The sequence below is a fragment of the Eleutherodactylus coqui genome, chromosome 1 (assembly GCF_035609145.1).
Source record: "Eleutherodactylus coqui strain aEleCoq1 chromosome 1, aEleCoq1.hap1, whole genome shotgun sequence".
In the NCBI taxonomy this organism is placed as follows: Eukaryota; Metazoa; Chordata; class Amphibia; order Anura; family Eleutherodactylidae; genus Eleutherodactylus; species Eleutherodactylus coqui.
The window spans coordinates 146,618,219-146,633,158 of NC_089837.1; positions in this window are offsets into that span (position 1 = coordinate 146,618,219).

The window sequence follows — 14,940 nt, forward strand, 5'->3', positions numbered from 1 at the left end:
CAGCAGACAGATACTGTAGGCAGCGTATAATATTATGTATACTGTTTCCCTCTGGCGGGATGACAGCACTGATGTAACAGAGACAGCAGATCCAGGAAACAATTTTGCGGAAGCCTGCTGTAACGCTTAGCTGCGTATTAATTACGACTACTACCCCCAGCAGATAGATACTGTAGGCAGCGTATAATATTATGTATACTCTTTCCCTCTGGCGGGATGACGGGGATCATGTAACAGAGACAGCAGATCCAGGAAACAATTTTGCGCAAGCCTGCTGTAAGTATTAATTAGGACTACTACCCCCAGCAGATAGATACTGTAGGCAGCGTATAATATTATGTATACTGTTTCCCTCTGGCGGGATGACGGCGATCATGTAACAGAGACAGCAGATCCAGGACACAATTTTGCGCAAGCCTGCTGTAATGCTTAGCTGCGTATTAATTAGGACTACTACCCCCAGCAGATAGATACTGTAGGCAGCGTATAATATTATGTATACTCTTTCCCTCTGGCGGAATGACAGCGCTGATGTAACAGAGAAAGCAGATCCAGGAAACAATTTTGCGCAAGCCTGCTGTAACGCTTAGCTGCGTATTAATTAGGACTACTACCCCCAGCAGATAGATACTGTAGGCAGCGTATAATATTATGTATACTCTTTCCCTCTGGCGGGATGACGGCGATCATGTAACAGAGACAGCAGATCCAGGAAACAATTTTGCGCAAGCCTGCTGTAACGCTTAGCTGCATATTAATTAGGACTACTACCCCCAGCAGATAGAAACTGTAGGCAGCGTATAATATTATGTATACTCTTTCTCTCTGGTGGGATGATGGCGATCATGTAACAGAGACAGCAGATCCAGGACACAATTTTGCGCAAGCCTGCTGTAACGCTTAGCTGCATATTAATTACGACTACTACCCCTAGCAGATAGATACTGTAGGCAGCGTATAATATTATGTATACTCTTTCCCTCTGGCGGGATGACGGCGATCATGTAACAGAGACAGCAGATCCAGGAAACAATTTTGCGCAAGCCTGCTGTAAGTATTAATTAGGATTACTACCCCCAGCAGATAGATACTGTAGGCAGCGTATAATATTATGTATACTGTTTCCCTCTGGCGGAATGACAGCGATCATGTAACAGAGACAGTAGATCCAGGAAACAATTTTGCGCAAGCCTGCTGTAACGCTTAGCTGCGTATTAATTAGGACTACTACCCCCAGCAGATAGATACTGTAGGCAGCGTATAATATTATGTATACTCTTTCCCTCTGGCAGGATGATGGCGATCATGTAACAGAGACAGCAGATCCAGGAAACAATTTTGCGCAAGCCTGCTGTAACGCTTAGCTGCGTATTAATTAGGACTACTACCCCCAGCAGATAGATACTGTAGGCAGCGTATAATATTATGTATACTCTTTCCCTCTGGCGGGATGACGGCGATCATGTAACAGAGACAGCAGATCCAGGACACAATTTTGCGCAAGCCTGCTGTAATGCTTAGCTGCGTATTAATTAGGACTACTACCCCCAGCAGATAGATACTGTAGGCAGCGTATAATATTATGTATACTCTTTCCCTCTGGCGGGATGACGGCGATCATGTAACAGAGACAGCAGATCCAGGAAACAATTTTGCGCAAGCCTGCTGTAACGCTTAGCTGCGTATTAATTAGGACTACTACCCCCAGCAGACACGCAGTAAACTGAAGACGGTCACAGGCAGCCCAAATATAGTATTTTTCCCCAATTTTTTGGAAAAAGCCCACTGCCTATATAGCCTGAATATCTCTTTCCCTGCCTCACCAGTACTGGCCCTATACTCTGTACAATGACTGCAGACTGCGGACGCAATGCTCTGCACGGCCGATATACAAAAAAAAAAAATTGTGCAACACTGCTAAAAGCAGCCTTAACAGTACTGCACATGGTCAGATGTGGCCCTAAGAAGGACCGTTGGGGTTCTTGAAGCCTAAAATAACTCCTAACGCTCTCCCTATAGCAGCTCCGGCACCAGCAGCACTTTCCCTGATGTCTGTCAGAATGCATCTGTGGCGAGCCGCGGGAGGGGCCGATTTATATACTCGGGTGACACCTGATCTCGCCAGCCACTCACTGCAGGGGGGTGGTATAGGGCTTGAACGTTGCAGGGGGAAGTTGTAATGCCTTCCCTGTCTTTCTATTGGCCAGAAAAGCGCGCTAACGTCTCAGAGATGAAAGTGAAAGTAACTCGAACATCGCGTGGTACTCGCCTCTAGTAACGAGCATCTCGAACACGCTAATACTCGAACGAGTATCAAGCTCGGACGAGTACGTTCGCTCATCCCTAGTCCCCATAGAAGTCTATGGGAGAGTGCACTAATGTGCGCGTAATACGCAAGCAAATGCATGAAAAACAGCACAATTCCACTAAAAAAGGAACACATCTGGAGCTCGTTAGACTAAATAGCCAGTTAAATTGGGTCTTGTCTGCTACGCACAAATGATGATGCCTTGCATACGCAAAAAGAACAGTAAGATATGACGATTCACACGCAAAAAAAGCTCATTCACATTGCAAATTCATTGCGCTGATTCGCTGTGAAGGTGCCCTAAGTGTATGGTTTGCAGACAGCAAAAAAACAACCCAATAAAAATATATGAAGTTGAATAATAATAAACATGTTTTTGGAGAGAAGCCTGAAGTATGCTAATAAAATCTAATTTGATCACTCACTCACCGAAGCCTTCAGTATGATATAAATGACACTGGGAATCAGTCAATCAGTATGTTACACTAACCTGCCAAGCAAATTTTACATCGATGCTTTGATGTGCGTAACATGCGTAGAACAACCTATTATCAAAATCAGTAACAGTTCTACTTGTGTAACTTCCAGATTGATAGAAGACTCAGTGGAATATGTACTTAGTGGTAGAAAATAAATTACCTACTTAGCTCATAAGTGGACGGGATGAATACCAATGTGGTTTGGTTATGAATGTAACTTCATTGTTTGTTTTTTTTTGCATTGCTCAACATTAGCGGGTGGGAAGGGAGGTCATAGGCTGAACTGGATGGACATATGTATTTTTTTGGCCTAACATACTATGTAAAGTTAGTTTCGCATCTGCGCTCAGGGGTTCCGATTTCCTGCTCTGTTTGGCGAGCAGGAAAGGGGAATCACCTGGCCGAATGTCTCCGTCTTATGACAGAATCTCACAGTGCCAAATAAACCTCATTGACTATAATGGGGTCTGTTCACTTTCTGCCCCACTGCCCAGCTTTTAGCCAGGAGAAAAAGCGTCTGGTATTTTGCGCTGGATCTGCGACGGAACCACCGCCTGGAGTCTCCAATGCAGATGTGAAGCCATTCTTATTATGTTAGCTCTCGGCACTTTTACACAGGCAATTTTTAAAATATAATTTATATGAAATTAACACTTCTTTTTTTAATTCCAAGAATTTTTTAAGAGCCTCTTTTACATGGGCTACAAAATCTCGCTACAAAACGCATATATGTGAAGCCCATTGTTACGTTCATGTTGACAAATAAGCACCGGGCCCACACAAACATGCCCAAACAGGCTGGATATAACACAAACAAGGGAACCTAAAACGGACTTCAGCCTAGACGTGCTGATGGAAACATCAACTGGACAGAGAACTGCATACTGCGGACTGGACTGACAGACAGACATAACATAGGGACTGACAAATGACCAACACACTCACCTTGCATACTTGTACACATAAGTAGATATAATATCTATAAAAGTACGAGGTATTGGTTCGTACATTGGCCAATGAACTTAAGCCGCAAGGCCACAACAAGGCTCCTCGTGTCTTGTGGTCCCTACATTAGCAAGACACATATACTAGAGGACCCGAATGGCCACCCTAGCCCAGATATGGCAAACAAACTCAGCAGGACAAAGCAGGACAAACTGACACAAAACTGACAGAAAATAAATTCAAGAACGGACATGAACCAACAAGACACCAAACACACAGCAAGCTGCAATGGACAAAGGATACATGACTGCTCACCCTGGACACCAAACAGACACTGACAGGGGCTGGGTTTATATGTGAGCAAAGACCCAGGGGATTGGCTAGCAGGAGATCACCACACCCAGCCAGCTCAATAATGCCACACCTGTGGAGCTGTGCTGCTAGAAACCATAGTACTACAGTTCCCAGCAGCACAACCTTAACACCCATGGATTCCAATGGGTTCTTTCACATGAGAGATGTTTTGTAGCCTGAAAGAACCCATTCGAAACTATGGGCTTCACAAGCATGCGTTTTGTAGTAATGATTTTGTAGCCCGTGTGGATGCGGCCTAATTAAGGTTACAAAGTTTTATAAAGAACAACAGTGTATATGACCTTACATACTATATGCCAGACTACAGTGATTATACAAAGCCTGCAGATGTAAACATTGGGTACAAATTTAGATTGCAAAATAGTTTACCTTTGGAGCAAAAATTAAGGTAAAAAAAATATTAAACAGAGAATTTATAACAGACAAGTTAACACCAGAGTCCATGACTGCTTGTTATCTCCTATAGCATAAATAATTAAGTCAAAAAGTATTCATCCAAGTTTCCCACAATCTGCAAAAACGTCGGTATGCATGTTGTTCTATAGAATACATCTTTTCATAGACACAAGTGGTAATTTCTTTCAGCAGAATAATCACAATGAAGGCGGTTTCAGACAGTCGTATGTGCAAATACGCTTGCCAGTACAGAGTGTAGTTGTTCATAAACTATGTTCTTTTTTTTCTTCTCCGGCTGTTTAAACTCCGTGCCATAGCGCAGGAGGTTGAAAAAAAGACGTGGGAAGATAGATTCTCCCTTATCTTTCCCGCACATAGTATTAACTATGTGTGGGAAAAAAGGGCATATGCTATCTTTTGTCAGAGGTAGTATTCATGCCCGAGAAAAGAGCTAGTGAAAAATAAAACATTGAAATCAATGGTTTTGTTTTGTCCTGTTATGCGACCGTGATTATCATTTTTATGGAGATGTTCCCCTCAGAAGCAATGCTCATTTAGGAGGCTATCTTTGTAATACAGCATTAAGCTTTAACACATGGCCGTCTTTTACTCCTGTTATGCGGCTGTGATAATCCCGGCCGCATAACAGAACAAAACGAAACCATTGATGTCAATAGGGATTCTTACCCATTAATAGTAAGGGCTAGAAAAGATAGGACTTACCCTATCTTTCTTGCACATAGTTAATGCTATGTGCAAGAAAGATAAAGTAGGACCTATCTTTCCGCTTTTTTCCCCCAAAACTCCTGTGCTAAGGCGCAGAGTTTGATCGGCCATACCGGCGAGTGTAGTTGTGCATTCATCTGTTTAAAACTGCCCTTAGATGAAGCATGACACATTTCTGAAATAGAAGGGATTCAGTAATACAGTATAGTCCAGTAGACTGCTATGAGTGCAATGTAACAGCTGCATTACCCTCTTAAAGGCCAAGTGTGGTAAACATACTTGGTCCTGGGCTTTAATCCTGCCTGATAGCAAAAAATAGTTACAAAAATTACAGAATATAATAAAAATATATACAAAAAAGGAAATGACCCAAAGCCGACACCAACCACAAACGTCACCGTATGCTACCTGTAATTCAAAACTATACATATTGTATAACAAAATGTCCAAAAAAAATGAGGAACCCGTTCCCATTCTTTATTTTAGCATACATTTACTAATTAAAAAAAACTATAAATGTTAAAAATAATAATTACCTCCAATAACAAAGAACAAAATGGCTAGATACAATCAAGGCCACCACAAACAAGTCAATCGCGGAACTGAAAGAAGCGGTGAAAGACAGGAATACATGGAGAACATGGATCCATAAAGTGACCAAAGGTTGGATGCGACTGAACAGATAAAACTAAAAAATGTCCATTATAGCATTACGTGAGGTATTACACAACAGTAGTAGATGAATGATCATTTGGTTATAGTGACTTTAAAGGTGACAGCTTTAGCAGAGTTACTGAAGATACAGCCTATAATGCTTTTGGGAATGTCTCCTACATGGTTGGTAACAGGAATATCTTTGCTAACAGTTATTGATTCAATTTTAAACATGCACAGCCCAATTTAGATTAACCTCTGCTGTAGGGCTCCACTCAAAATGCATTACAATTTCCACTTGACACTCACAATTCAGTTCTGGCATGCGGTTCCTGGAAGGACGCATGCGGGGACGATTCATCAGCGTGGTTGCTGACTAGCACTGTTTCCACTAGAGGTTAGAAAACATTTGCAAGGGGGTCTTTGTACAACTTATCCTCTCTGTCTATAGCTTCAGCTCTGTCCCTTTTCCTCAAAGCTAATGACACAGTAATTCCGTTCACAGCATTGCACTAATGGCAGGGTGGGTGAAGACTCCAGGGGCTCTTTCTCATGGCTTTTTACTGAGCTGACAGGCTGCACTCCTTCTCTCTCACTCTACATCCCAAAAGTTGAACTCTGACTGACAGCTGTCTGGCTCCTCCCACATTCCCAGGGATTGCCCTGCAAAACTGATACAATTTGGTTTTGCAAAAACTATTGCAACTCTGCAAAATTTGCTGAGGGTGTGTCTGATAACACTGCCCAACGATGATTTTGTTTTGGGTTCAAAATTAGCATATTCTTAGATATTTCCATCCGCTGAATTAAAAAATCACCATAAAAATGACTGATTAGCTCTTGCTTTGGAGATACAGTGACATATCATTTTTTAGAGTTTAAATTTTTATTTTGTTGAAATTTTTTTTTGGGGTGGGGAGTTGTCACACCTCTCAACTGACATAACACAACGTTCTCCATATTTTTGTAGGTTATAAACATAATAAATGTTGCTATGACTGAGTTTCATATTGTTTATGTTTTTCTTTTTTTCAGAATTTCTGGTTTTGGAGTGCTTTAAAGTGCAAAATTTGCTATATCAAAATTCCACTAAAATGTGTAAATTTAGTGAATATTTTTTGTTACATTTGTGGTGAAATAACATTTTCATCACAGAAACGCAATATGACGCCTCTTGTGAAGACTGCCTATGATCATTAGTCACAGTGTTCAGTAATGATGGGACTCCCCACGGGTATGAAAGAATCCCCTTCCAAAGCAGTCACAGCTGTGGCAGAGGACCACAATGCTATCCCATTGCTTTCGGTGGGGCTGGAGCTGCTGCCGCCACATTGAAACCAGTGCGGTGAAGGCAACCCGCGCAGCAAGGATTTTCGAGGGAGGGGCTTTAAATATAAGCCATACCCCGAAAACCATTCCTAGCTGTAGAAAAAAAAAACGTAACTCACCTTGAAGCGCTGTTCGGATCTTCTGCCCGTCCTTGGCAGTCTTCTTCTGTATTTTGGTGGCCGGGGATTGAAAAACCCTCGCCTCCAGAAAGTGCTGCCTCTGATTGGCTGAGCGCTGTGATCAATCAGAGGCAGCGCTCAGCTGTCATTCAATGAATGCTTTATTCCCCAGGATAAAATTTGCCAGCCAGCCCTTGGTTGTAGAAGTAAAATACATTTTTACGACATCACTGTTTACAATGCAGAAGCTTTCTAGGTCCTAAGCTTTTTCCAGGTGTTGAACCTTCAGGATTCAGCGGGACATCAAAGTGATTGGAGCAGGCTTATATTACAGAAAGAGACATTGAATATTTAAATTAAAGTTTTTTGTTCCCTAGGGCCTGAATGAGCACCTGATTACTTCTTACTTTGGCTATTATATAAATAAGATACTGTATTTGTGGGGTATCGTATTCTGTGCAAGAAGCACAGTTAGCCGGAAACATGGGACAGAGGTAGAGAATGAATACATGACTGGCACATGTTTATTTCAATGGGAAGAATGGAATAAACTGCTTCCAGACCCCTTTGGCAAAAGGTTATCTGACTTATCTCCTATTGGAACAAGGCAATGAACATGCTGAAATCCAACAGATCCATATACACATAGGAAGATTATTGGCAAGTATGGCCCTCTTTTCTCACATGTATGGCCAGTTTAAAATAGATTTATAAAATTAGAATGGGCAGACTACTTAGCAGCGCTACTCAATGCGGCCGCTTCCAACGCTAACATCGGGGGAACGATGGGAAAGGTGAGTATAACACTTACAACTCTCGACTCAACAGGCCACCTGCTTTTAGCCCATAAGCTTAGCCAATGGGGATAAGTAGCCATTATCTTTCATCTGTCTAATCTAAACTGGTGATAGAAACTAGGCAATATTAACTTGCAACAAATTTGGTGTAAAAATGAACATCCCCACCCGAACATCCATTTACATGTAATTGTTTCTGAAGCTACACGCACTAGTCAGAAATTTCTGCAACACTTTTGCCATGTGTGAGCATACCCTTATTGGTGTCTAATGTGGTATTAGAACCTCTTAGCATATTTGTAAAAAATTTCCAGGGGTAAATTAAAATTTTATTTTATATTCAAAACATTTTTCACTTCATCATTGTCAACCTTTAAAATGGCCCGACTACTATTAAAAAAATAATTAATGGAGACGATAATGGTACTTTAAGTTGTTCTACATCTCTGAAAAAAATCAGCAAAGTGTATCTTTTCTATAGTCGTCTCTGGTCTCAACCTTTTGCCAATACTTGAAATACTACTGCTACAATATATTTCAAGCTAAAAAAAAAATTTGGTGACAAACTTAACAGTAATACATATCTGATTAGTTAACTAATTGACTCAAATATGTATTTTAGCCGATAGTCGAATCTCATTTATTGCTTAAAAATTCTCACTCTGCTTTAATTCACATTGTGCTAATATTTTTTTTTATTATATTTCCCATCCTTTTTAGCAGTTTAATTTAAAACCCATGTTAGAGATAATTAGCACTGATACAGATATATATTTTCTACTCCTCATGACAAATCCATTCATATTAACATAATCATTATCACTATACAGTACCTTTTATTATAAAGTGGGAGAGAGTTTTCCAGATGCTTTTATAATGCTGTTTAATTTTGTTTCCAATCCTCCTGTATAATTATATGGTTTTGTTGCCATGGTGACGAAGCGCTGAGGTTTCCAGAATGTTACCATTTTTCATTAATATGATAGTTCTCAGTGTGCCAGCAGTAGGGTGAGATGGTATTTCCATATAACCATTTGCTCAATGAATTTTGAAATGACCGCTTATGCCTTTGAGAACTAGAGTAACCTTATCATGTCAGAGTACATACTATAAGCAAGTCTTGTTTAACCAGAACCAGTTGTGTTGTATATTTAAAAAGCATAAAATATTTAAAAAGCTCTTATTAGGTCAAGTTCTCAGCACTGTCAATTTGTCAAGTGGGCTTTCCCTACTGTACAGTCTCAATGAGTGACGAACTGTCAGTCAAGTTCGGCATCATTCATGGAGAATGTGTGTTGTTACCGCCCACTTGACACATTGACAGTGCCAGGAGTCAGACCTTGGAAGAGCCCATCCAGGTAAAGGAAGGTGAGTATGAAAAAAACTAATAGGGTTAGAGTCAGCCAGGATGTGACTGCTTGGTTTTGCAGCCAGCCCCGAGGACTGTAACAGGTCCTCGGGGCTGGCTGAGTACATACTATAAGCAAGTCTTGTTTAACCAGAACTAATTGTGTTGTATATTTAAAAAGCATAAAATATGTAAAACGCTCTTCTTAGGTCCAGTTCTCAGCACTGTCAATTTGTCAAGTGGGCTTTCCCTACTGTACTGTACCCTCTCAATGAGTGACGAACTGTCAGTCAAGTTCGGCATCATTCATTGAGAATGTGTGTTGGGATCGCCCACTTGACACATTGACAATGCCAGGAGTCAGACCTTAGAAGAGCCCATCAAGGTAAAGGAAGGTGAGTATGAAAAAAACTAATAGGGTTAGAGTCAGCCAGGATGTGACTGCTTGGCTTTGCAGCCAGCCCCACGGACTGTAACAGGTCCTTTTTACACATGCAACACAATTACGTCTGGTAAAGCAAAACTTTCTCCCAGCATGTACTCTGGCATTTAAAGGTTACTTTAGTTCTGAAGGCATAAGTGATCCCTGCTAACTTTACCCCATGACAGGTCCTCTATTGTAGTAGAGATGTTCATGTCTTGGTTTAGCACGGAACAGAACCAGCATCTTGTGAGCTGCTTCAATATATAATAGTGTAGTATAATATTACAGCATTAATCACGGAGGTCAATAATAGCATCACATGGGCAAGGACATGCAGGAAAGGTTTGGGTCTCATCAAAGCAACAAATATATATATATATATATATATATATATATATATATATATATCTCCTTGTTTAGATGTGCATTTTCCTTCCACTTGCATAATCTTTCCCAGCAACCCTAAAAAAAATACTTAGGTTATCTACATTATTGTTACATTGACCATAGTGTATTGGATTAGAACCCAATTTTTCTGTTACACAGATCTTAATCCCTTATTCCCTTCACAGAGGGTCCCACTCACATGATATAGATTTGCACCAGACACTGTATTGTGTGTCAGATTTTTACATTTAGGGCTCCTGCACACTTGCGTTTTTTTCACGCGTTATAGCTGCCTTTTTTTCACGCGATTGTCAATGGGATTTTCTAATGTTAAAAACGCACCAACTTGCAAAGTGTTTTTAACATTAGAAAATCCCATTGACAATCGCGTGAAAAAAAAAAAGCAGCAATATCGCATGAAAAAAAGGCAGCTATAACACGTGAAAAAAACGCAAGTGTGCAGGAGCCCTTAGGGGGGTCAGCATTCCTGTGCTGCTTTGCGTCTATTTACGCACTCTTTGTCTTGCTACAAACTAAATCTTCCTCAATGTCATAATTCTTTTGCAGACTGCAGCAGTTTTTCCATGCATGTTTTTACATTTTATTTCTATGTCTGGCAATAGCCCCATAGATACTATATGGATCTTGAGCTTTACCCATTATACTGACCAGTGGCAGGAACAAGCAGAAGCAAAGGATATACAGAACAAGGGAGAGAAGATGAAAATCCGTAATTTTCTAACTATTATGCTGGTGAATCTATATATATAAAGACGAAAGCCCTCACTGACTCACTCGCTGACTCACTGACTGACTGACTGACTCGCCAAAAGTTCTCCAACTTCCCGATGTCGTAGAAACATGAATTTTGGCACAAGCATAGATTATCTCCAAAACAGAAAAAGTAATTGGGTCCCAACTCGGTTATTCAATTCTAGCGCAAAAGAATTGGCGTCGAAATTTTACGTACATAATCTAAATCTGTCACTTCCCAATGTCATAGAAACTTAAAATTTGGCACGCGCATTGAATATGTCATAAATAGGAAAAGTTAATAGGTCCCAACTTGATTATTCAACTCTAGCGCAAAAGAATTAGCGTCCAAATTTTACGTACGGGATCTAATTCTCTCACTTCCCGATGTCGTAGAAACATGAAATTTGGCATGAGCATTGATAATGTCATAAATAGTAAAAGTTAATGGGTCCCAACTCGATTATTCAATTCTAAGCGCAAAAGAATTAGCGTCCAAATTTTACGTACGGAATCTAATTCTCTCACTTCCAGGTGTCATAGAAACTTGAAATTTGGCACGGGCATTGATTGTGTCATATATTGGAAAATTTAATGGGTCCCAACTCGATTATTCAATTCTAAGTGCAAAAGAATTAGCGTCCAAATTTTACGTACGGAATCTAATTCTCTCACTTCCCGATGTCAGAGAAACTTGAAATTTGGTATGAGCATTGATTATGTCATAAATAGGAAAAGTTAATGGGTCCCAACTTGATTGTTCAATTCTAAGCGCAAAAGAATTAGCATCCACATTTTACGTATGAAATCTAATTCTCTCACTTCTTGGTGTAATAGAAGCTTGAAATTTGGCACGGGCATTGATTGTGTCATAAATAGGAAAAGCTAATGGGTCCCAACTCGATTATTTAATTCTAGCACAAAAGAATTAGCATCAAAATTTTACGTACATAATCTCTCACTTCCCAATGTCATAGAAACATGAAATTTGCCATAAGCATTGAGTATGTCATAAATAGGAAAAGTTAATGGGTCCCAACTCGATTATTCAATTCTAGCGCAAAAGAACTAGCTTCCAAATTTTATGTATGGAATCTAATTCTCTCACTTCTTGGTGTCATAGAAACTTGAAATTTGGCCCGGGCATTGATTATGTCATAAATTGGAAAAGTTAATGGGTCCAAACTCGATTATTCAATTTTAAGTGCAAAAGAATTAACGTCCAAATTTTACATATGGCATCTAATTCTCTCACTTCCTGATGTCATTTTATATAAAGGAAACGTCGCATGGTTACCTCCCGTGGTGCTTCCTGGGTAACGCAGAGAACTATGCAAAATGGTGAACATATGTTTTTCCTCAGTATCTCTAAAGTAACCATGACTTCATAAGATTTTCCGTGTGAACACCAGATAAACACCAGTACCAAATTAACTCGGGCGAAGCCGGGTATATCAGCTAGTATCCAAATAAAATCAAGGTTGTTAAATAGGTTGGTTTATTACAGAAGATGACACTTAACTTGTATTGCCATTATAAATAACAAATAGCAATATGGCAAACCAATCAAGCTATCATGATGTACACTCTTTGTCAAAATGAATCCAGCCCATTAGAAGGAGTTGTTATTTTGTTGAAAAACTCAGCATGCAGTTACATCTCAGGCAGATATGCAAGTGATAGGAGTTGTGGTGTGATTAGAAGAAAGGTCTTGCCACCTGAGACCCCAAAGGTGGTTCCACCCTTCACCTGTAAAAAGGCTCTGAGAGGCTACTCATGTGTTGTGGACCTCTTTTTTCACTTGTGTAGAGCTTATTGATCACTAGATGCCTCTACGACGCAATCAAACTGATTTTGCGCAGTTAACAGAGTTTGAGAGGGGGCGCATTATTGGAATGTGAGACGCTGGATGGTCATATCAACAAATTGCCCTTTACCTGGGCTGTTATGACCAGACTGGAGGTGTTGGCATCACTGGATGTGTGAGGGCACGCACACAAGGCAACCAGGATCAGCACACCCTTAACAGAACACTGATAGAGGGGATCATCTAATGAGCATGAGCAACATAACTGTTTTGCTGTCCACCATCCAGAGACAGGTAACACCATTATTATAGGCCTCTGTGTCTGTCAGAACCATTTCTAGGTGCTGGGCTGAAGAGCATTTGGTCTCATGGCATCCATTACGTATACTGCCTTTGATAACCACCAATGTCTCCGGAGACCTCGGAATGAGCACCTCAATCCTTCTGACCTGGGGGAGCTGTTGTATATGACAGTCGGTCACCCCTGGTAGTGGTGCGACAGACAATGACAGCTCAGCAATGCATTCAGGAGATCTTTCTGCAAGCCGGAAAAATTGCAGGATCTCCAATTTTCATGCGTGTCTCACGGGAGAATAGAACATGCGGATGTGTTGTCTCACATACATCACACAACACGCGGATGGGGTGTCCATGTGCAGTATGATGTCAGTCGTGCCTGAGAATGTTGGGTGCGATTTGCTGTTGCCCATGTGAATTCACCCTGAGTGGCAGATTGGAGGGTATAACATAGGCTCTTACCCTGATGTGGTACATATGGACTATGTTGTATAATGTACAAGTTTTGCTGCTGTTTGCTGTGGAATAAAACTGGCAGGCACCAGATTTAGAGAAACAAGAGTTTCTGGAGTTGCTTCTACACATATTGTGCCCATTTCCTAACGTTGAGGTCGTCAAACTGCAGGTGAGAACACCCCCTTGCCACAAGAGCTACAGAAAATATCATTTAACGATTGATGCCCAAACCTTTGAATATAATAGTTAATCTTTGAGTTGTCCACTTTTTGCAAAAAGTGATAACCGAAAGTGCAAACATATTGTTTGTCACTCTTGAATTAGTTTCTCAGAAACTAATGGTAACATTACTACTTCATAATTGGTAGAACATGCTAGAAAAACAACTGGTTGTCAGTTTCTACAACCGATACTATTACATTTTTTACTGTTAGCAACGAGAATAACATTGGGTATAGAAAATAACTGTGACCATTAAACTATCTGGGCTGTAAAGTTTAATATATGGGGTTGGGTGGGAGTTAAGAGGAATCTTTGTATTATATAGGAGCAGGGCACTGGTGTAACTATAGAGGATGCAGGGGATGCGGTTGCACCCGGGCCCAGGAGCCTTAGGGGGCCCATAGGGCCTCTCTTCTCCATATAGGGAGCCCAGTACTATGAATAAAGCATTATAATTAGGAGCCCTGTTACAGGTTTTGCATTGGGGCCCAGGAGCTTCAAGTTACGTCTTAGCATTAAGGGGTTAAGAGAAGTTGCTGGGCCCCAAGATAAGCTTTTGCACCCGGGCCCATGAGCCTTTAGCTACGCCCCTGGTGCAGGGCGTTGTGTGAGGCATAGCTTCCAGTTAGGGTTAAAAGCTTTGTGTTCTACCATTTGGATTGCTAGCATTTGTTCAAACAAGCAGTTATTGGATACTATAGATATAATATCTTCTGTGGAAGATATTTTGATGCTTTTCTAGTTACGTGCAGTGGTGAGACGGGATACGTGTAGAATATGACATAAGATTGTTCTAAATTCCAATGGGAAATTGACGATTCCCAACAGCAGAAGGGCTAGGTCAGGGCTTTTTTTATTATGTGAGGGGAAAAGTGAGTTCACAAGTTTGAACACGGTTTTTCACAAGTTGGAGATAAATCTAAGGGCTCCTGTCCATGGGCGATAGTTCATTGCCTTATCCGCAGCAAAATTCTGGCCGCGGTAACGCAGTGAATGCTTTCCATAGCGTTGCTATCAAAAGCGCAGCCCCGACGTCCATGAATGGAGAATCATAGCAATTCTCTGCTCGTGGGATTCAAATCACGGCATGCCATCATTTGCCGCGATTCTCCGCGGTG